At 38.7% G+C, this 24,663-nt stretch overlaps 1 long non-coding RNA gene across 1 annotated transcript; it reads right to left on the reverse strand.

Annotated features, from left to right (window-relative positions):
* LOC106506168 lies at positions 1,622 to 10,630 on the reverse strand. Its single transcript, XR_001301304.2, has 3 exons — positions 9,600 to 10,630; positions 3,555 to 3,695; positions 1,622 to 1,716 (listed from the first exon to the last, which is right to left on the reverse strand). It is a non-coding gene; the product is annotated as an uncharacterized LOC106506168 (long non-coding RNA).

The raw sequence follows: 24,663 nt of genomic DNA on the forward strand, positions 1-24,663 counted from the left end.
AACCCAAAGTTCCCGCAGAACTTTTGTATATCACCCAGCTCCCTGGTGTATATGTAATGGGGATCTCAAACAACAAGCTGCCAAATGAACCCTGGGTTAGACCAGCACAAAACTGGTATCTTATCCAACTCTATAAAAGGCAACTCTGTGGTGGATGGGGGGATAAGTTTGGAGGATGGGATTAATATTACAAACTAATACATATAAAATAGATAAATAACAAGGACCTACTGTATGGCATAGGGAGATCTACTTAATGCTTTGTAAAAACCTATATGGAAAAAAAGAACAGGTATATGCATACGTATAACTGATTCACTTTCTGTAAATCTGAAGCTAAATACAGAATTGTAAATCGACTATGCCCCAATAAAACTTTAAAAATAATAGAAAAAAAGGCAACTCTGTCATTTTAATACCAACCCCAAAACTATGGAGACATCTGTGATTTTTCTAACACTCTACCTTCAGTCAGTCAACAAATTTGTTTGCCTCTTCCTTAAAAATATATCCAGCCTCGAAGCTGCTATTATTTCTTATCTTGAATTTTGCAATGACTTTTTGTGGCAAAGAGTACCTTATGACTCTTCTCTGGCAAAAAGCACCTTCTTTAATGCATCATTAATAGACCTTTTAGCTAACACATGGTCTCCATGAATAAATACAATACTAGCCAGGCTCCTTGTATCCAAGTGAAGCCACATCATTAAGTTCTGACCAATGGGATGTAAATTTTGAAGAAATGCACCTAAAGGGAGAAAGCATGTTTTGGCTCTGCTCCTTCCTCTAGCTGGGATGCCCCTTTTATCTGGAATGTGGAGGTAATGGCTGGAATAAGGCAATCCCTAGGGCCAACCTTGGAGGATTGGAATTTTATTAAGGGAGTTTATAGGTTTCTCTATTAAAAAGGGTTTTTTTTTTCTTCTTTTTTCTTATTCCACCCACTCACTGGGGAGTTATATCAGATCCTCCAAACATTAAAGCTGATTTGCATTCTTATGATTCATTTTATTCACTCCATTTTGTCTACATTAGATATCACAATTAAAGCTGATTTAAGACCACATTTGAGCATGAGAAAAGGGGGAATATTTCTTTTTTTTTATTACTCAAATGAGTTTATCACATCTGTAGTAGTATAATGATCATAACAATCTGATTTCACAGGATTTCCATCCCACAGCCCAAGCAGATCCCCCCACCCCCCAAACTGTCTCCTCAGGAGACCATAAGTTTTTCAATGTCTGTGAGTCAGCATCTGTTCTGCAAAGCTCCGTCTGTCCTTTTTTCAGATTCCACATGTCAGTGAAAGCATTTGATGTTGGTGTCTCATTGTATGTCTGACTTCACTTAGCATGATAGTTTCTAGGTCCATCCATGTTGCTAAAAATGCTGGTATTTCGTACTTTTTGATGGCTGAGTAATATTCCATTGTGTATATGTACCACATTTTCTGGATCCACTCCTCTGTCGATGGACATTTAGGTTGTTTCCATGTCTTGGCTATTGTAAATAGTGCTGCAATGAACATTGGAGTACATGTGTCTTTGCGAGTCATGGTTTTCTCTGGATAGAAGCCCAGGAGTGGGATTGCTGGGTCAAATGGTAGTTCTATGTTTAGTTTTCTGAGGCATCTCCATACTGCTTTCCACAGTGGTCGCACCAATTTACAATCCCACCAACAGTGTACTAGGGTTAGGGGGAATATTTCTTAATCTAGGAAGAAGGGAAAAAGGAAAAGGAGAAAGTGGTATTTAGGTACTTATTAAATACCAGGACATGTGCTATGGTCTTTTTTTTTTTTCTCCAGGTTATCAAGATTAATCCTCACAACATTCCTAGTTGGTAGGGTCATTATCTGCCTTTTATGAAGAGATATTCAAGGCTCAGAGAGTTTCCTCAGCATGATGGTGAAATTGGAGGGCCAGGTCTGATCACAGTGACTGTAAATTGTTGATTTAAATAGTGGATTGGTACAGTGTAGGATATGTTGGATTAGTTCTAATGTCTCATGTGATTTTTATCTAGTGAATAATAAGAATAAATCTTCCCCTATCAATAGGCCATGACTTTTTAGTGATGGAGTCATGCTATATGGGGAGCTAGTGCAGGGCCTGGGACATATAAGATGCTCAAATGACATTTATTCTCTTTTCTCCCCCCTTTTTCCCTTCTAAGGAAGATTCCATAAGAAGGGCTTTGTGGAATATTTTAAATAAATATTTGAATACTTAAAATATTTTAAATAAATAATTGTATATAAGGCATACCCTAGAAATGGTACCTTCAGTTCTTCCTGTTTGTGATTAGTGTTTGATCTAAGTGTGTTTTGGTTTATTGGTTTGCACGGCAAGCCTGGGGAACAAATTATTAAGTGTTGTAAAACAGCTCCAAGAATCCTTGTATTCATAGTTTTCAGATTAAAAATGCTCCATATAGCTCATCTTCTGGTGGAAAACCCAGAGTGGTGACACTGTACATTTCTGTGTGGAGAGCACACCTCCAAGGTGGCTCAGACCTTTTGTCTGCCTTAGCTTCAAATTATTAGCAAAGATAGTGTGCATCTGATGGGTTGTCTGTTTGCAGGGAGCTGTAAAGAGGCAGGAGTTATCTCCTGTCTATGGCTTTAATGTATTCACTGCTCTATGTGGCCTTCCAAGTTCGAAGGAGTGAGTTCAACTGTATCTCATTTGTAATAAACTTGTTTTTGGTTCAAATTTCATAAACCTGCCTAGACATGTAAAGAAAGGCAACAAAATCAAATTCTGTTTCTAGTTTCAATTATCTATGTGGAATTTTAGAAAATGAACTCTAGATTTTAATGATGAACTGCAATGATAAATTCCACTTGGCAGCACTTAGGATACAGGGGCCATGCTTGGGAAATATTCATTAACATTCAGTAATTTAAGAATCCTTAATGCCTAATTATCAAAGTGAGTTTAATTACCACAGATACCCATTCATTTAACTGGCTGGAAACACAAGGAGAAATTAAATGATACCAATACCAGTTTGGCCCCAAAGTCTTCCTTTCATATTTACTTATGGTGATTGCCAGAAGTTCTATGAGCTAAAAACAAGCTCACAAAACCACAATAACAGCTCAACATGCTCTGCCCTAATTGGGAACCCAACTGAAATTAAAAGGGCCTAGCATCTTCATATATCACATAGTATATGCTGTAAATACTCTCTTGCTATTTGAAGACAATGGGATAACTGGTTTTATAACAAATCACCGTAAGTCTAAAAGCTATTTACCACAGGGAATGTGACAGGTGGTAGGGAACAGACTGAGAATGAGTCTCTGCAGGATTATTATCATTCATTCTGCCTAGAAACATTGCCGTGTCATTGCTCTGCTCCTTCCCAAGGCCAGGGAGTTGTCTGAGCATCAGTTGTTGCTGATGCTGATTTCACCGCCCAGAGATGCTGACTACTTTGGCTCTTTCCTTTGGGAGGTCAGCCAAAAGTCACAAGGGGAAGCATGTCCTGTTTACCCAGATAGGACCTCCTGTTCTGTCCCTTGGCATGATCACTGTCACACTTACCTACTTGGAAAGCCTTGTGTCCGGCTGGCAAGGAGTACTCTGGTCAATTTCATGACTTCCTCACATTCTCAGTTCGAGAAGCATCAGCAAGTTGCCTTTCAGCAATTCTGGTTGCTGAGTGAGGAATGCGGAGCCCACCCCCTGAAAAGGGGAGAGGAGACCATCTTAGAAACTGTGTTAAAAATGATCTCAGGATCGGAAAAGCATCCTGATCAGGCTTGTTGACAAGGTTGGCAGCAAGCGTTGGCAATATATAATATAGCCATGGTGGATTCTAGGGTAGAAACAATAGTTTCTTTCCTACTATTACCTTTTTTTTTCTTTCTAAATATACTTTTCTTCTTGCTATATTTTCATGTAAATTGGTCTTCTTTTTGTGTTTATGATTTATACTTCAGATTTTTGTATTTCATACTTGAGTAAATGTTACCCAATTTTATCACTGTTTATCACAGCTCCTAGTGGATGTTCAAGAAAGATCAATTGGTTATGATTTACTACCCAGAGAGCTGATGAATGAAACATAGACATAGATTTTTTTTTTAACAAAGTGCTTTTCTAAGCTTTAACAAAAGCCGCAGATTGTTGAAAAGGTATCAGCCACTTGAATCAACAGAAAATCTGAGGATGATTTCCTTCCTCCTGTTTAATATGAGAAGAGTGTCACAAAATTTTGACTTCTGGGACTCAACATTTACCAGAGTAATTGCCAGCATCACTGTGGAATCCTGTTCATTCTGTCTTCGAGCTGGCAAGTCTTTTGATTTATACAGCACTGAAAAGTCAATGGTGAGGCTGACATTCTTTCTATCCCACTTTTGAACTCTTGGCAGATATTATTTTCAAAGTGGTCTAGTGGAATGAGGATAGGGTTGCTGAAACTGCCTGATTTTCCAGCATGAATCTTGTTTAAATCTTAACCACATATTAGTTAACACACAATACGTTGTCAAAGGACAGCCAAGTCTTTCCCACTATTATTCAGGAAAAGTAAGATTCTTAACACAATGCCATCCACAGTGCACCTCTGTTTTTAAATAGTGGCTCACTGTAGTAATTTATTTTGGATTACAGGTCCCATGAGTTCACACATACATCTCATTTTGCTATAAGAACAACTTGGGCTACTGTTTTAGCAGAATTGTTTAGCAAAAGATAAAGATCCATATAACAATTTTAGATGAAGTGTCATATAATCTAGTGCAAAATTTCTTAAATAATACATAATTTAAAAAAAAGAAAGAGAAAAGATTGATCAAGAAAGCCATGGGCAAATTAGACTCACTAAGGCTATAATTTGAAAGGGTTTATTTGTGTAACTGAGTCAGTTTCTGTCCTAATGCAAACCTGCCACATTCAGACAGCAAATTTATTCTTACTGATCTTCATCTTCAGTTTTAAAAGCATCTCTTAAAGGGCTGCTTGCACAGCCAAGAAAATAACATCTAAAAAAATGTACCTTTGAACATTAGTATTCCTGATGTCTCAGACTCATCACCTTACTTTAAGTACCAGATGCAACTACATTTTCTGGAATCTAGAGTAGCAGAGTAGGAAGGTATATTGTGAGTAGAGATAGAGGCAGATAGAGAGATAGAGGAGGGAGAAAGAGAGAGAGAGAGACTGGGAAAGAACAAAGACCCAAAGGGCTATGTGTCTGCAGCAGAGTAGAACAGTAAGCAAATTCATTAATTATACCTTCCTATTCAAATAAGCAAGCTAATTATTTGTTTACCTAAGAGTCAACATTGCCCCCAGGCTACAGACAATAGTAAACACAAACGAAGCCAACTGTGTTTGCCATAGTATGAATATATTTAAATTTCAAAGTTTATATTTATCCCACCACAGAACAAAGTCCAGGCAATGTATTTATGTGAAATACTAAAACATAAATCACAGTCATTAGAATATAACTTTAAAAAAGTAAGTATTTTAACAATTTTTTTGTTCTTTTCCACCTATCAAGCAATTCAGTGACATGTATGCATTTCAGGTTGTGAGTCTATATTTATATGTTGGCATCAAGAAATATATAAAAGGGCATAGATTTTATGTCCTATTTATACTAAATTATCATATCTGTATATGTAATAATAATAGTGAATATTTATTGAACATTTATTAGATATAAGACACTTGTAACTGGTATATTATGTAAGAATAATTATGGAGTAAAAGACTTTCTTAGTTTTGTTCTTTTTGGTATCTCACTCTCCTTTTTAAATTGTAATAAAATTAATATTTAAATCAGCACATTTCAAGTAAAGCAGATTGTCCTCTGTAATGTGAATGGGTCTCATCCAATCAGTTGAAGGCTTTAATGAAACAAAGACTGACTTCCTCTGAGCAAGAGGGAATTCTGCTTGTGGACTGCCTTCAGACTCCTCAAACTGCAACTCTTCCCTGGGGCTCCAGGCTGCCAACCAACTCTGTAGATTTTGGCCTTGCCAGGTCCCACATTCATGTAAGCCAACTCCTTAAAATAAACATCTCACAGATATCTCTATGATCTGTCTCCATGTACACACATCCTATTGGTTCTGTTTCTCTAAAGAACCCTGACTAACACAACCAATCAGCTTGTAGCCAGTTTAGGACCCTTTGAGGCAGAGCTGTGCTGAAGGGAGAGTGAGAGATGGCTGAAACATGTCTCCCTTGGACAGCTCTCTGTACCTGGCAAATGTTGAAAAAACTGGCATTTCTCTCTGGAACACTTTGTTGATTCTTCTTGAACCTCAATGCAGATGCTTGGAGGGACCTGCCCTCTAGCAATAAACTTGAACTATTTTAGGCCTCTCTATATTTGGTGACCACACATGGTGTTTCCTTTCACAGCCTCTAACACATTGATACTCCTTGCTAGCTGTAGCTGCTGGGGTGCACCAACCCTCTCAGGCAACTCTGTCTGACGGTATTAGTACTCGGTAACTTGCTCTCTTCTCTCTTCTGGTCAATGGAGAATACTGCTGCATCCTTTTGCCCTGGCAAATAATGGCTCTGCAGCTGTCCCTAACCCAGCAGCACGGTCCTTCTTCTGCTACCCAGGCACCTAGCTGATCTCTGTCTACACAGTCCTCATAGTGGGTGGAGGGGGAGTCAGGTCTTGTTCCAAAATGTTCTTCAGCCCCAACAGGTACATCACCATCACTCACAATGGTCCTACTGAAGTCCCTTTTCACTTCAGAGTTCAAAAAAAACAAGAACAGCAGACCCAGCTCAGATCCTGTGTTGCTATGTCTGTGGTGTAGGCCGGCAGCTGCAGCTCCAATTTGACCCCTATCCTGCAAACTTCCATATGCCTTGGATGTGGTCGAAAGAGCAAAAACAACAACAACAAAACAACAACCAAAAACAACAACCCTAACCCTAATCCTAACCCTAACCCAAAAAAGCAAAAACAACAACAACAAAACACGGATTAAAGTATAAGACTATACATCCCAACCACCCGCCCCAAAAGGAATTGTAGGGGCTCAGAACAGCTATGGCTGTCTCTTTTTCTTCTCTTTACATTTGATAGTTTCAAACTGGCTGGGAGTTTAAGAGTTGTGTAGCTGATTCATTGCACTTCTTTTTGTAATTTCTGAATTCAGCCTCACAGTCACCTTGATATCTGTATCTATCACTCAGATGCCTCAGTGAAAGCAGAGGTGAGAAGGCACATTTAAGTTTCTTGCTATATTCTTTTTTAAGCACTAAAACTGGAATTGCCTCATTTCATTCCTGCACTAAACCCATAGGAAAGGTACCTTATTATTCCCATTTCACATATGATGAAACTAAGCCAGACATATTAAATAACCTGCCATGGGTCACCTGGTTAGTGTCAGAACTGATGTAGACCCAGGGGATCCAATTCTGATTCAAAATCCTAACCACTGCAACATAATGCCAGTCACCGAATATTTACTTGGCACTATTCCAAAATGCAAGTGTACATCCTGATTGGTGACTTTTCAATTTAACCTCTTTTCAGGAGGAGAGGAATGAGTATTTCTGACTTTTGGAAATAGATCGATGCTCTATAAGATTCGGGCGCTGGGATTTCTTAGAAGAATCTGTTTGGTGCCAATGAGGAATTCAGAGCTGTGCTACGATCAATTTAGAGGACAACGAAAGAAGCATAAATGAGAGAGTGAGCCAGTAGCCTGAATGGGGGGAGGAAAACACGATTTTACTTGCATCTCATTCATTTTAATTTCTCTATTAAGTAAGGGGAAACGAATGGGAAGATGGCGGAGGGAGTCATGTAAGGCAGCATGGTTCCCAAGGGCTGGGAAGGCTCCTTCCACACAAGGACATAGTCTCCTCTGGCTTTTGCATGATTAATATCCCACAGCCAGAGACACTGTTGCTTTAAGCCATCATGGCTTAAGACTGTGCTGTGCATTAAAATGTAACACCTCTGGGAGAATGAACATTTGACTGCTAGCTTTATTTTACCCCTTTCTTTCTAAGTATTCTTTATTACAGAAAGCAAGTAAGAAGGAAAAGGAGGACAACTGATGATAAAGTGGAGAGAAAAGAATGCTTTCACCAAAATGGATCTGTCTCAAAGGCCACATATGCCCAATGGATAGTTTTATGAATATATAGAGGATCTGTTTCCAGGCTGGGCTGGACCCCACTGCAGGGGATTCGATTCAAGAAGGTGCACCAAGCATGGCTGCAGCCAAGTAAATAATTCTCAGCCCTGTTTATGGCATGGAGGAAAAACTGAGATGTTACAAGTTGACTGGTGTTTGGGTGGCTTGCTCTGAGAGAGCAGAAAGAAGGACACATAATGGGGCTTTTAAAATTAATCATAGCACCCAAGATAGTAACAAGGAAAGGGTTAAAGTTTCTTTGTGTAATGAAATAACAGAGATTTTCATTTCATCCCTCATACCTAAGACAGGACATCTGATTGCTTTGGTAGGGGAACCTGAGGTGGGGAAGGAGGAGGGTTGTTGAAGGAGGAGTGAAAGACATGAGAAAAATTCTTGGTTAAAGGAGAACAGAGCCCAGCAAAATGGAGCCAGGCTAGATCCTGAGAAGAGACAGAGAGAGAGGGAGGAGCAATAATAATTGGTAAGGAATGCTGGATAGATTACTGAACAGAGATATTTGTATTCAGTTGTAAATTGCCTCCTTTGCTGAGATGTGATCACACCCTTCTGTTGCTCCCAAATCCTAAATGAAAGTTGTATGTGCAACACTGGTGTATTAAGGATATCTTAGGCAAATGAAGAGGAAGAATGTGAGTCCATGCATGGGATGATGGACTGAGACAAAAGCACTACAGCCATGAAGGCAAGGTGAAGAGTGGGAAAACGAAACTTGAGCATCTCTTCCTGGAAACCATCAGGAATGCAGTGGGAAGGGCTGCACACACTGCAGACACCTAAGATGGGGACCCGGGAATTTTTCTGAGCTATCAAAGGGAAGGATGACCATGGACTTCAAAACATGAAGACATTCAGTAGTTCCCATCGTGGCTCAGCGGAAACAAATCCAACTAGGAACCATGAGGTTGTGGGTTTGATCCCTGGCCTCACTCAGTGGGTTAAGGATCCAGCATTGCCATGAGCTGTGACGTAGGTCGCAGAAGTGGTTCGGATCCCATAGCTGTAGCTCCAATTGGACCCCTAGCCTGGGAACCTCCATATGCTGTGGGTGCAGCCCTAAGGAGCAAACAAAACAAAACAAAACAAAACATGAGGACATTCAAATGACATGTATGTATCATATTTTTCATATGTAGGCAAATGCAATTGCCCTTAATTACGTAAAAATGCACTTAATTACAAATTTACATATAAACATGTAAAACATTATAAATATATTAAGGTAAATAGATGGTAACATGATAACATATATATGACATAACTGAATTCATAGGAATTTTGATCATTATATATTTTTCTGAATCATGGACACTACGATCTTGTAGGTGATGGTAACAAATGATTAATATTAAAAAAGAATACACCTGAAAAGTATGGACGAGAAAGCACACAAGATCTCCTTCAAAGGTGGCCAATACACCTCCAAGAAACCTACCCAGAAGAAACGGAGTTAGTTAAAATCTGAAGGAAGGTATGATTTTCCCATGAACGGGATGGCTTCTCCCACGCTGACTTACTGTAATCATGTTTCTTCCCAGCACAAGTGTCTTGAGAACCTTTGCATTTCACTTCTTCGCCCCTGTGGTGCTTTAGACCTTGACATTAAGCAAAAAATTAAATCCAAGACAAGAAAAACGTATTAATCCACTTCTCTTGTGTTTGTTCTTCTTTTGCTTTTATTACATGCATTTTCTTACACAAATAGGGCATTTAACTATGATTGTCATTTATTGACTTTTCCCCCCAATTACAACTATCCCCTCAAGGTCAGGGTCTCTAAGGAGGCAGCTGAGGGAACATACACAGCGCACATGTGCTGAATTATTCTGCAGGCTGAGAAATTAACTAAAAATGAATAATATGCTCTCAATTTAAACCTGGCAGGGGGGATTGTACTTTCATCCCAAAATTGGAATCAGATTTCCTCTGCTGGGGCTGCTCCAGCTTTTGGCATAGCCTATTAACAAGGCCAAGGTGGTTCCTCATGGTACAATAACAGCACGGGGGTTGAGTTAGAGCTCTGTGTAGTTGAGGAGGAAGGCAGAGATGAAATCAAGCTCCTGGGAGAACTCTGGACTTCGATTTTATCACCAAACAAGTGAGTATCAACAACCTTAAATAAAGCCTGCACTATTGGTTTCTAACACTCCAATTTCACAATTACCACACTCTGTAGGCACTTGCTGAGTAACTTTCCTTTCTCAAGATTTTTCTTTTCCATTTCATTAAAGGTTTCTGTGACAAAGCATGTTATTAAGTTGTCCTCAGTTTCTCTACTTTTTATTTCAAGCTGTGATGTCTCTTTCGCTGGGCCTTCAACCATTTTCTTACTAGAGAGTAAGAGGTGAGAGAGTATAAATAGGAAGAGAAAAGGAATGTGGGATTTATCAGGGATCAATTGTGTCATTTAAATACTTTTTAAAGCATGTCAGTGAATTTTATTTTACTTTTAATTTTTTCTTTTGGCCACTCTGCAGCGTCTGGAGTTCCTGGGCCAGGGGTCAGATCCAAGCCACAGCTGCAACTCACACCACAGCTGTGGCAACTCCGGATTCATAACCCACTGTGCCAGGCGAGGGATCGAACCCACATCCTAGCACTCCAGAGATGTCACTGATCCCACTGTGTCACAGCAGGAACTCCTCAATGAATTTTAAAAGCATATTTTCCTTAGTAGAATCTGAAGCTCCTTGAGGGGAGGGTAAACCATGTGTGTTTTATATTCATCTACCACAGAGATGTCTCAGTAATTCTCAGTCTTGGCTGCAGACTTGAAACACACGGAGAGCCTTTAATCATAGCAGTGTTAAGGCCCCACGGTGGACCAATTAAACTGGCATCTCTGAGGGGTGAGGCTCAGGCATGAATCATTTCTGAAAGCTCCGGATGATTCCAACAGGATGGAGAGTCAGCAAACGCTAGCTTACTGCCTTACCTAGAAGAGGTGTCACCTACTATTTTAAGAAACTATTAAATCGTTTTAATCACCACACAATTCCCATGAAAAGAGCAAAACTTCACAGATATAACAGAGTTTTTCTGTAATAAATTACCATTAACCTATTTCATAGTTAATTGGACAAAGCTTTTGTTGAAAATGAGGGGAAAAAAGCCACTAAATTCTTTGCACCTATATTTAATCTGATTGGAAAAAGGTCTCTGTCCCTGGGATAACAGCTGATTAAAATCCCATGAGGTGCCTTTGAATAAATGACATGTTCCTGTACTTCTGATATGTGTATTTTTAAAAGGAAGGAGCACAAAAGGAAAATAAAAGAGCTTTCTTTGAATAGGGCACTTCTCAGACAGAGTAGTCAGAATATAATTCAAAGAACATTTTGTCATGATCAAAATTATAAAATCATAGTTTAGAGAATATTAGTTTAAAATAGGTGAAATTAATTTTATGTGTATCTGATAAAGTCTTTGGCACAATAGATTCTGCACAATAAAAGAAGTTCAGGGCAATGTTCCGGCTTTGCATTTTGTTTATGAACTTCCAGAGAGATTGGCCTTGGTGTCCTCCTCAGAAATAGGAAAATATAGAAACAGCTAATTGTGAGCAGCAAATAACATATTAGAAGAAAATTTGATTTGTAGGTTGCAACACAATATTCTAGTCTGTAGCAGTTTTCCTATTATTCACTCTGAAAACCTGAAATTTCACATGCAAATAAATATTTCTGGGAAATAATGTGAATATGGTCATTAATTGTTATTTTTATTAAGCAATTATTAAATACTCAACTTCTTCTTAAGTACTCTATGTATGTATGTATGTATGTATGTATGTATGCATGTATGCATGTATGCATGTATTTATTTTGGTTAAGTGCATTATATGATCTCATTAATGCTTCACTGCAACCCAGTGAATAAAAAACAGTTATCTCCACTTTACGGATTTGGAAATTGAGGTTTATCAGTTCCAAGTCTTCCCAGCAATTCCAAGTTTCCTTCAAATCTGAAAACAGCTAAATTCTTTTTGCTGCAGATTTAAGCCTAAGAATCCATATTGATTTGCTTCTCTTTATTTCCTTGGATATTTTCATATCAGATGCAACTTCATTTGCTGGTAGATGTACAATCAAAACACCGAGAAAGGAATGTGAATGTTACTCTACCAGAGTCACATGTCTCAGGCATGCTGGATTCTAGCTCAAGGTGACAGTCATTCTCTCCACAGGCCTTCCTGAAACTCCACCAGATTCTTTTTTTTTTTTTTTTTTTTTGTCTTTTTGCTATTTCTTTGGGCCGCTCCGGCGGCATATGGAGGTTCCCAGGCTAGGGGTCGAATCAGAGCTGTAGCCACTGGCCTACACCAGAGCCACAGCAACGCGGAATCTGAGCCGCGTCTGCAACCTACACCAGAGCTCACAGCAACGCCGGATCGTTAACCCACTGAGCAAGGGCAGGACCGAACCCGCAACCTCATGGTTCCTAGTCGGATTCGTTAACCACTACGCCACGATGGGAACTCCCTCCACCAGATTCTTAAAAGGAACTAATTGCCTTCTTTTTATATATTATGCGGTACATGTGCTTTTCTCATTTAAAAGATAAACTCTAACTCTAGGTCTTCCTAATTCTTCAAAAGGTTTATACTAAGATTCCAAACTCATTCTCTTCTTGTACTTCATTTTAGATGGAAGCATGGTGGTATCGGAAAGATGATCTTAGATGATGAGGGTGTGAGTAATTGTACTATGGAGATAACTCTCAGGGAAGGCTGGGGAGAGAAGGAAGTGACCTGAAAGCAGTTTTGACTTATCCACCAGGCGGCCAGACCCTTGTTAGAGTAGGGAGTGAATTATGCCCAGATAAACCATCGCAGGCAGCTCAGTAGATAATAAACCACCTTTGCCACCATGTGCTTTTGCTTTACATTGCATCGTTGCCTTATCTCTGTCACCCAAATTCTAATGGTTTTCACAAAGCTTTACCATTCTACACAATTGGTAACTCGCTGGCCTGTGTTTTAGGCTATGTATAGTGTGTAAGGGAGAATCAACTGTGAAACATAAGAGAAATCCATCCATCCCTCTTGATGCTCTCTGAGACCTTAGTTTGGGTTTCACATTAGCTTCTATTTTATTTCTATTACTTTATTAAAGCATTTAAGAGATGCAAATATTTACCCCTTAACGGCTAAACTGAAAGTATCAGTGCCAAGAATGGTTTAGGTAGACTTCCATGCTGTGCTGAGGATATCATGAAACATAGCTTGCTTAAGTTTGCAGAAGCTTTGAGGACAGGAATGAGGATAAAACACTGATATTTGTTCAGTCTTTTCATATATCCTCTGCTGAAACTACACAAGGGCCTGGGGGATTTCTTGGCAGAAGCTGTATCACAAATGGTCGATTTGTTGGCATCAAAGACAGCAATATGAAACAGGGTGTGCACACTTCCTCCAGTATGAAGTCCAAACAGAGATCTGACTATGTCTGTTTCTCTGAAATGCTTTACCAAGTAATTCACCACCTTGAGTTTGTAAAGAACTGGGGCTTGGCAGGGAGGCTGTAAGCATTTAGGAGGAATAGAGTATCAACCACATGGAAGGTAAACAGAGGACTTTGCTAAGAGTACCGACCACCACAAGGAATATTAATTTTGCCTTTTATCTGTGCCATGAGGACAGGTCTCAAAAAGATGAAAGTCCCCAGATGCAAGGTGATTAGCTTAAACCCTGTCTATCTTCTGCACAGCCCCGTGGAGCCTGCTGGCTTTTTCATCTCTACAGCCTGAGTTTGAGATGTCTGCATCAAATCAGTTCAGTACCATCAAGTCTCAGGCACATGCACGCGTATGTTCCTGTTGGTACATCTGCTGCAGAACCCCATTAAAAGTCACTACATTAGAATGGAAGAAACCTAGTTTCCAATCCCAGCCCTGGTATTTCCTGAACTTGAGACTTTGGACAAGTCTTTTAACATCTCTGCAGCTTAACAATCTCTCAGGTAAAAGAGAAGCGGTAAGATCTTCTCAAAGGGTTTGGGTGAAGCTCAATGGAGACCATGTGGAAAGCCCTTGGAAATGGCAAAGTGTGGCATGATAGCTGGCCTGCCTCTTACACACTATGCTCATCTCCAACCAATCTCACTTAGCAGTCACTAGGGAGCAAGTCTGTGGCAAAGCTAAATACCACATTCCCCACAAGACTGACATCCAGGCAACCGTTAAGATTTGTTGAGTTTTTTCATATTCCCCTTCTTTCCCAGAATCTTAGGTTTTAGAAGAAAATGCCTTGACTGAGACTTTAGCTGACAGATGAGAAATCAGAGTAAGAAAGATAATGTGAACGAACCATATGAAAACAAACAGATTTCTTCAGGGTGAATTAGAACATTTTATGCCTCTAAAGCATCTATGGATTCTTTTCTTTTTTATCCTTAACCCTTTTCAAAAACTTTTTTTGAGAATATGTAAAATATTTTATATGTATAAGGAGTAAAATGGCTAAAGGTATAGAAGGTGTAGAAAAGAAAAATAAATATCTACAAAACCACCACACAGCTCAATAAAAAGAAATGCCACTGATATGTTTATATGTCCCCCTCCACCCTGGTATATTTCTTCCCCATCATAACCACTTACTTTCCCTCTGTCTTAAATTTTATTGTCATCACTTTCTTGCTCTGCTTTTACTACCCAGAGATGCCTCTCCAAATAATACAATTTAGTTTTGAGGATTACTTTCAGGATTTTCTATAGATGGAATTATACTAGGTATACTTTATTTTTGTCTGGCTTTTTTTTTTTTTGGTTTAACATAATTTTTGAAAAAATCATTTAGTTTTTTGAATGTAACTGTAGTTCATGAATATGCACTGCAGAATAACATGCCATTTGTAAGAATACAGTGCTTTTCACTTGTCATTATCCTGTTGATGGACATTTGGATATTTTCCAGTTTGAGGCTATTAGGAATAATGATGTTTTTTAAAAGTTTCCACACTTGTCCTCAAGTACAACCATTCCTCTCCATTGCAGCAGTCATTATCAGTCAAAGGCTGAGCACATCTTCAGCTTTACAAGGAAATTCCAGATCCTTTTCTAAAAGAGTTGTAGCTATTGGTAATCCTACCAGCTCTGGTCTTTCCTCTGCATGCCATTTAGTAGACTTTCGCTTTGACCTTAAATGGGACTTATGAAAAACATTGACTCTAATGTCAGTGTCTTGTTTCTCTGACATATCTTTGGGGCATGGTTTAAGCAAAATATTGTTGGTGATACGGGTGGGTTTACAGGATTGGCCCATGTATTAGTTTCCTGGGGCTACCATAATAAACCACAACAGACCGGGTGGATATAAACAATAAGTATCTATTCTTTCACAGTCCTGGTGACCAGATGCCCCAAACCAGAGCAACATTCTCTCTGAACTCTCGGGGAGAACCTTTCCTTGCTTCTTCCGAGGTGCTGCTATCTCCCAGAAATCCTTGGCCCTTTTTTAGGCCCATATCTGCATCACTCCCATCTCTGCCTCTCTCTCTTTGTGTGGCTCTTTTTCTGTGTCTCCTCTTATAAAGATACCAATCATTCAATTTAGGGCTCACTCTAAACCCAGGATGACTTCATCCCTAGATACTTAACTAATTATATCTGCAAAGATCCTAGTTTCGAATAAGGTCACGTTCCCAGATATTAGGGGTAAGAACTTCAACACAGCTTTTAGAGCATACAGCTCAGATCACTATGGCCCATGGTGAGGGGAGGAAACAGCAGAGGAGGGGGGACATTATTAGTTTGTGAAACAATTACTATACATGCCATGTAATTTTCGATTGCTTAAGATGTTAACATTTCCCACAGGAAAGAAGTTAAAGAGCCGCCCACTCAAAATAACACGCCTGCTTTAAAATATACATATGCCCTTTGATCCTAGTAGGATCCTTTTACAGACAAGCAAGTAGTTAAATGAACTAGGTCAGGGTTCTGGGGAGGTCACACAGGGCATGTATACCCCATTTTAGCACCTGAGTCCTCCGTTGGACCTCACAGTCCAGGCAACAGAGGGAGAACTCAGAAGTTGTCCGGAAAAGAGCCATTTTTCTAAGACACACTGATTTTGTGTGAGTGGGATTCCTACTTCCGGTGCCATAAAAAGTTTTTAAAGGTGGAAACTTATCTATTCTACAAAAGACTTTCCTTTCACTAAAACTCAGGTCTGTATTCTTTTATGACTTGGCAGGGCTGAGCTTAGAGTTAGGGGGAAGAGCATCTCATGGTTTCAGGAGCTGAGCCAAAAGCTCCACAGACCAAGATCAATCCTGCCCTTCTCCACCCACAATGCCCCACACATTACACCTTTAGAGAGAGAGTTCTTGCTGTAGGTTCCACTACTGAGTATGAGAGCACCCTGTGGAAATTCAAAGGTCCCAAATGGGATGGAGGTAGAGATGAGAGAGGGCATTCAACAACTTTCAGACATCATTACTTGAGACATTAGGTTAACAGACAATACCTTATAATTTACCTGGCATGGTTCACAGAACTCTTAGCTTTACTGGGGTTGGGGGGCATGGGGAAAGTTAAGGAAAACTTGGATCAGAGGCTTTAACTTGATCAGATAACATCTTCTATCATGGACACTAGAACCTTTGAAGACAGCAGGGTCAGAGCAGCTAAGTCTCTTACAATTAGAATCCAGTGTATCTTTTCCTTGAGTGTCTTCCTCCCTGATATGTATCAGCTAGCTCTAAAGCTTGGCTCCTACCCCTTACTCCAACTCTAGTGTGTTTTTCTCTCAATTCTTGGTGACTTCTCTCCAAAACAGGTACATGACTCTCAAAATCAATAATTTTTCTGCAATATAATTTATTTATAATAAAGCACCTACATGTAATTATTACTCGAGCTTTGATATCTATGTACACCTAAGAAATATCACAATTGAGATATAGAATATTTTTATTATCCCCTCTGTCAAAATATCCTCTCGCTCCTTTAAAAATCCATTCTACCCGCTACTTTTGTCACCAGGCAACCACTGGCCTATTTTCCAACATCATAAAGTATGCATTTTCTAAATTTTATACAGATGGAAAAATAAAGAATATACTTATTTCTTTCAGTCACCATAATAATTTTGAGATTCATCTATTTTGTTGTATCAATCAGTAGTTTGGGGAGTTCGCATCATGGTTCAGTGGTTAACGAACATGACTAGTATCCATAAGGACGCAGGGCCTTGATCAGTGGGTTAAGGATCCAGCATTGTCATGAGCTGTGGTATAGGTTGCAGATACAGCTCAGATCTGGGGTTGCTGTGGTTGTGGTGTAGGCCAGCAGCTGCAGCTCCAATTAGACTCCTAGCCTGGAAACCTCCGTATGCCATGATCCTAAAGAAATAAAAGACAAAAAAATCCCAAAAAACAAAAAACAGTAGTTCAATTTTTTTATTGGTGGATAGTATTTCTTGGTATGGGCATATCACAGGTATGTATTCATCTGATGGATGTTTGGGGAACCACCCCCTCAGTATTTTTGCATCATGAAAAATGTTGCTATAAACATCTGTATAAGCTTTTGTGTGGCTATATATATACATATATATTTTTTTTTTTTAATTTCTCCTGGACAAATACCTAGGAGTTTTGTAGTAGCTATATGTCTACCATTATAAGAAGCTCCTAAACATTTATCCAATTTGATTTTATCATTTTATATTCCCAACAAAACAGTCTGAAAATTCCAATTACTCCATATTCTCACTAACATCGGATCTTATCAATCCTATTAATTTCAGATATTTCAATGGCTAGGTACTAGGACCTCATGATGATTTTAGTTTTTGTTTCCTTCATGACAACATGTTGAACACATTTTCATAGACTTATCTGCTATCGTGTGTTCTTTTCTGATCTGTATTTTCAAATCTTTTTCTCATTTATTACGTAGGTTCTTTGTCTTATTATTGAGTTGTGATATGTGTTTATGAATTCTATATGAAGTCCTGTGTCAGAACTACATGTTAGAAATACTTTCTTCCATTTTGTGGTTTGCCTTTCAGTTTCAAGTGATGTCTTTCAAATATCAAATGTTTTTAATTTGATAAAATAATATTTATGATTTTTAAAAATTTATGGTTTGTACTTTCTGGGTTTCTGTGTTCTGTCTAAAAATCTTTGCCCATCCCAGGGGTATAAAGATTTTTATTCTTAGGTGTTTTTTTTCTTTAGAAGCTTTTTTTTTTTCCTGTCTTTTTGCCATTTCTGGGCCGCTCCCGCAGCATATGGAGGTTCCCAGGCTAGGGGTTAAATCGGAGCTGTAGTCACCAGCCTACGCCAGAGACATAGCAACACAGGATCTGAGCAGTGTCTGCGACCTACACCACAGCTCATGGCAATGCCGGATCTTTAACCCACTGAGCAAGGCCAGGGATCAAACCTGCAACCTCATGGTTCATAGTCGGATTCATTAACCACTGTGACACGACGGGAACTCCTCTTTAGAAGTTTTATAGTTAAGTTTTACCTTGAGGTCTGTGATCTATTGTAAGTTAAATTTTTATTTTTTATTTTTATTTATTTATTTAATTATTTTTTATCTTTTGGAGTTAATTTTTTTAATGCTATGATGTAAGAAATGACCATATTTTTATACAGATACTTGTATCCCTTCACTATCATAGTATATCATCAATAAATATTTCTACATGTAACTATGTGTATCTATATTAAGCAGGAATTCAGCCTAAAGTCTCTAATTCATTAGCATATGGATTAGTGTAGCTTACTGTCCATTTTTGGATTTTACTACTCATAGCGGAGATATAGCAGTCATTAGTAGGTTTTAACTAGCAAATCAACTTGTTTTATAGATATAAGACTATTCACAATTTTTCTTTCTTTACCATGTTGGAAATTTTCTTTTATATTATTAGCCACACCCTCAGGCACAGTAGTGATAATGCCAGCTCCTTAACCTACTAAACTTACATCAGGGAACTCTGGAAATTTTGGTGTTTTTTTTTTTTTTTTTTTTTTTTTTTTTAATTTTTGCTTTTCAGGGCTGCACCTACAGCATATAGAAGTACCCGAGAGGGGTCAAATCAGAGCTGCAGTTGCCAGCCTACACTACAGCCAGAGCAACGTGAGATCCAAGGCTTGTCTGTGACCTACACCATGGCTCACAGCAAAGCCAGATCCTTAACCCACTGAGCGAGGCCAGGGGTGGAACCCAGATCCTCACGGATACTAGCTGGGTTTCTAACTTTTTGAGTCACAACAGGAATTCCCAGAAATTTTTGTTTTTAAAGTGATGGTAGGAGATGGGATTAAGATGGTGGAATGGAAGGACTGGAACTTAACTTCTCTCCTAAAAACAATAAAATTTACAATCAAATGCTGAGCAACCTTCAACCAAATGGATCAGAAACTTTCAAAAAGATATCCTAACTCAGAAGACAAAGGGGAGGCCACATCAAGGGGTAGGAGGGGTGATTACATGATATAAGCAACCCCATACCTCACGGGTGGGAAGCCCCACAGACTGAAAAGTAACTTTCACTGAGACTCACCTACAGGAGTGAGAGTTCTGAGCCCCACATCAAACTCCCACATGTGGGTGTCTGGCACTTGGAGAAAGAGCCCCTGGAGCATCTGGCATTGAAGGCCAGTGGGCTTCTATGCAGGAGCTACATGGAACTGGGTGAAATGGAGACCCCATTCTTAAAAGGCACAGACAGACTTTCACATGAACTGAGCAAAGCAATAAAATTTACAACCAAATTGTCCCAGGGCAAAGCAAAGTCTCCATAGGAATCAGGGTCAAACCTGACTGCAGTTTTTGGAGGACTGCCTGGGAAAGCAGGCGTGAATGTGGCCTGTTGTGGGGGAAGGACATTGGAAGCAAAGCTCTTGGGAATATTCATCAGCATGCCTTTCTTTGTAGGTGGCCATTTTTGGAAAATCTGGCCCCACCTGTCAGTCAGCTGAGAAGCCCCAGGCCAAACAACAATCCAGGTGGGATCACAGCCTCATCCATCAGCAAACAGGCTGCCTAAAGAGCCCCTAGGCACAGAGCCACCACTTATCTCACCCAGAGACAAAGCCTCACCCACTAGAGGGATAGGCATCAGCTCTACCAACCAGTGGGTAGGCATCAGTCCCTCCCATCAGGAAGCAGAGAGCAAGCCCCTATACCAACTTCAGCCACAAGGGAGCAGAGACCAAAGTAAAAGAGGCTACAACCCTATTATCACTAAAAAGGTCACCACACCAAAAACCTATAAAAATGAAAAGACAGAGAACTATAACTCAGATGAGGGAGAAAGGAAAAACCCCAGAAAAACAGCTAAGTGATGAGGAGATTCTCAGCCTCCAGGAAAAAGACTTTAGATTGTTGATACTGAAGATGATGCAAGACATTGGAAATAAACTGGAGGCAAAGATGGATAATTTACAGGGAAACACTGAGCAAAGAGATACAAGATATAAAATTTAAACAAGAAGAGATGCAAAATATAATAACTGAAATAAAAAATCATTAGAAGCAGCCAATACAGGAGGCAGAAGAACAAATAAGCAAGGTGGAGGACAGATTAGTGGAAATTATGGATTTGGAACAGAAAAGAGAAAAAACAGAAAACAGAAAAGATTGAAAACAAATGACGAGAGAATAAGAGAACTCTGGGACAACATGAAATGCAACAACAGCTGTATTATAGGGGTACCAGAAGGAGAAGAGAGAGAGAAGGGGACAGAAAAATTATTCCAAGAGATAATAGCTGAAAACTTTCCTAACATGGGAAAGGAAGCACTCAGTCAAATCCAGGAAGCACAAAGAGTACCATACAAAATAAACCCAAGGAGGAATACCCTGAGACACATGTTAATCAAACTGGCCAAAAGGGGGTGCATGATATACTTAACGTGATAAAAGGAAAAAAACTCCAACCAAGATTACTTTACCCAGCAAGGCTCGCATTCAGATTTGAAGGAGAAATCAAAAGCTTCACAGAGAAGCAAAAGCTAAGAGAATTCAGCAACACCAAAACAGCTTTACAACAAATACTAAAGGGACTTCTCCAGACAGAAAAGAAAAGGCCACAACCAGAAACAAAAATACCACAAATGACAGGCTCACCAGAGAAGGCATATATACAGTAAAGATATAAAATCATCCATGCACAATTATCTCACCAAAATCAGAAATCATGAGAAGAGGAGGGTACAAATGCAGGAGACGCACTTGCAATTAAGAGACCAACAACTTAAAAAATCACTTATATATATAGACTCATATCAAAACTTCAGAATAACTGCAAACCAAACATCTACAATTGATACACAAACTAATAAGAAAAATCAACTCAAAAACAACACTAAAGACACTCATTAAAACAGAAGAGGTGAGAACAAGAGAAGAAGGGTAGGAAAAAGAGCAACAAAAGAGAATCCAAAGCCATTAATAAAATGGCAATAAGAACATACATATCCATAATTACCTTAAATGTTAATGGACTAAATGCCCCAACCAAAAGGCATAGACTGGCTGAATGGATACAAAAACAAGACCCCATATATATGCTGTCTTCAAGAGACCCACTTCACTTCTAGGGACACATACAAATTGAAAGTGAGAGCATGGAAGAAAATATTCCATGCAAATGGGAATCAAAATACAGCTGGAATAGAAATACTCATATCAGACAAAATAGACATTAAAATGAAGAATATTTTAAGGGAAAAGTAAGGTCACTACCTAATGATCAAACGATCCATCCAAGAAGAATATATAACAATTTTAAATATCTATGAACCCAATATAGGATCACCAACTGCTAACACTCTTAAAAGGAGAAATAAACAATAACACAATAACAATGAGGGACTTTAACACCCCACTTATACCAATGGATAGACCATCCAGACAGAGAATCAATAAGGAAACACAGGCCCTGAATGAAGCATTAGAACAGATGGACTTAATAGATATTTATAGAACATTCCATCCAAAAGCAACAGAATACACATTCTTCTGAGTGTACATGGAACATTCTCTAAGACTGATCACATCCTGGGCTACAAATCCAACCTCAGTAACTTTAAGAAAATTGAAATCATATCAAGCATCTTTTCCGACCACAACGTTATATGCCTGGAAATCAACAACAAGAAGAAAACTGCAAAAAACACAAACACGAGGAGACTCAACAACATGCTATGAAACAACCAATGGATCACTGAAGAAATCAAAGAGGAAATTAAAAAATACCTAGAAGCAAATGACAACAAAGATGCGACACTCTAAAACCCATGGGATGCAGCAAAAGTTGTTCTAAGAGGAAAGTTTATAGCAATACAAGCCCACTCAGAAACAATAAAAAGCTCAAATAAAGAACCTAACTTTACATCTAAAGCAGCTCAAGAGAGAAGAACAGACAAGACCTGAAATTAGTAGAAAGAAAGAAATCATAAAGATCAGAGCAGAAATCAATGAAATAGAAATGAAGAAAACCATAGAAAAGATCAAGGAAATGAAAAGCTGGTTCTTTGAAAAGATCAACAAAATTGATAAACCCTTACCCAGCCCTATCAATAAAAAAAAGAGAGAGGACTCAAATCAATAAAATTAGAAATGGAAAAGGAGAAGTAACAACGCACATCACAGAAATACAAAGGGTCATAAGGGACTACTATATGCAATTATATGCCAATAAAATGGAAAACCCAGAAGAAGTGGACAAATTCTTAGAAAAGTACAATCTTCCAAGACTAAACCAAGATGAAATAGAAAAGATGAACAACCAAACCCACGTTCTGAAATTGAAACTGTGATTTAAAAACTTCCAACAAACAAAAGTCCAGGATCAGATGGCTTCACAGGCGAATACTCTCAAACATTTAGAGAAGAGCTAACACCTACCCTTCTGAAACTATTCCAAAAAAAATCACAGAGGCAGGGATACATCCAAACACATTCTATGAGGCCACCATCACCCTGCTACCAAAACCAGACAAAATAACACAAAAAAAGAAAATTACAGGCCAATTTCACTGATGAATATAGATGCAAAATCCTCAACAAAATACTAGCACACCACATCCAACAATACATTAAAAGGATTGTACATCATGGTCAAGTGGGATCTATCCAAGGGATGCAAGGATTTTTCAACACCTGCAAATAAATCAGTGTGATACACCACATTAACAAACTGAAAAATAAAAACCATGTGATCCTCTCAATAGACGAAGAAAAACTTTTGACCAAATCCAACACCCATTTCTGATAAAAATCCTTCAGAAAGTGGGCAAAGAGGGAAACTACCTCAACAACATAAAAGCCGTATATGACAAAGCCAGAGCTAACATCATTCTCAATGGTGAAAAGTTGAAAGAATTCCCGCTGAGATCTGGAACAAGACAAGGATGTCCACTCTCGCCACTACTATTCAACATAGTTTTGGAAATCTTAGCCACAGCAAGCAGAGAAGTAAAAGAAATAAAAAGAATCCAAATTGGAAAGGAAGAAGTAAAACTATCCCTATTTGCAGATGTCATGATACTATACCTAGAGAATCTGAAAGACTCTACCAGAAAACTGTTAGGGCTCATCCATGAATTTGGCAAAGTTGCAGGATACAAAATTAATACACAGAAATCGATGGCATTTCTATATACTAACAATGAAAGATCAGAAATAGAAATTAGGGAAGCAATCCCATTTGCTGTCGCATCCAAATGAATAAAATACCTAGGAGTAAACCTACCTAAAGAGACAAACGACCTGTACTCTCAAAACTATAAGACACTGATGAAAGATATCAAAGATGACACAAATAGATGGAAAGGTATACCGTGCTCTTTGCACAGTATCAAAATGACTATACTACCCAAGGCAATCTACAGATTCAATGCAATCCCTATCAAATTACCAAAGACATTTTTCACAGAACTTGAACAAAATTTTCAAGTTTGTTTGGAAACACAAAAGACCCAGAATAGCCAAAGATATCCTGAAAAAGAAAAACAGAGCTGGAGAAATCAGGCTCTCTGACTTCAGACTATACTACAATGCAACAGTCCTCAAAACTGTATGGTACTGGCACACAGATATAAATATAGATCAGTGGAACAGGAAAGAAAGCCCAGAATTAAACCCCCGCACCTACAGTCAACTAATCTTTGACAAAGAATGCAAGAATTTACAATGGAGAAAAGACAGCTTGTTCAATAAGCCACTGGATGGCCACATGGAAAAGAATGAAATGAGAACACTCCCTATTTTTTTTACACAAAAATAAACTCAAAATGGATTAAAGACTTTAATAGAAGACCAGTTACTATAAAACTCTTAGGGGAAAACATAGGCTGAACACTCTCTGACATAAATGATAGGATAGCAACATCTTCTCAGATCCACCTCTTAGTGTAATCACAGTAAAAACAAAAATAAACAAATGGGACCCTAATTAAACTGGAAAGTTTCTGCACATCAAAGTAAACCCTAAACAAAACAAAAAGACAACCCACAGAATGGGAGAAAAT

Source organism: Sus scrofa, chromosome 15 (genome assembly GCF_000003025.6).
Source record: "Sus scrofa isolate TJ Tabasco breed Duroc chromosome 15, Sscrofa11.1, whole genome shotgun sequence".
In the NCBI taxonomy this organism is placed as follows: Eukaryota; Metazoa; Chordata; class Mammalia; order Artiodactyla; family Suidae; genus Sus; species Sus scrofa.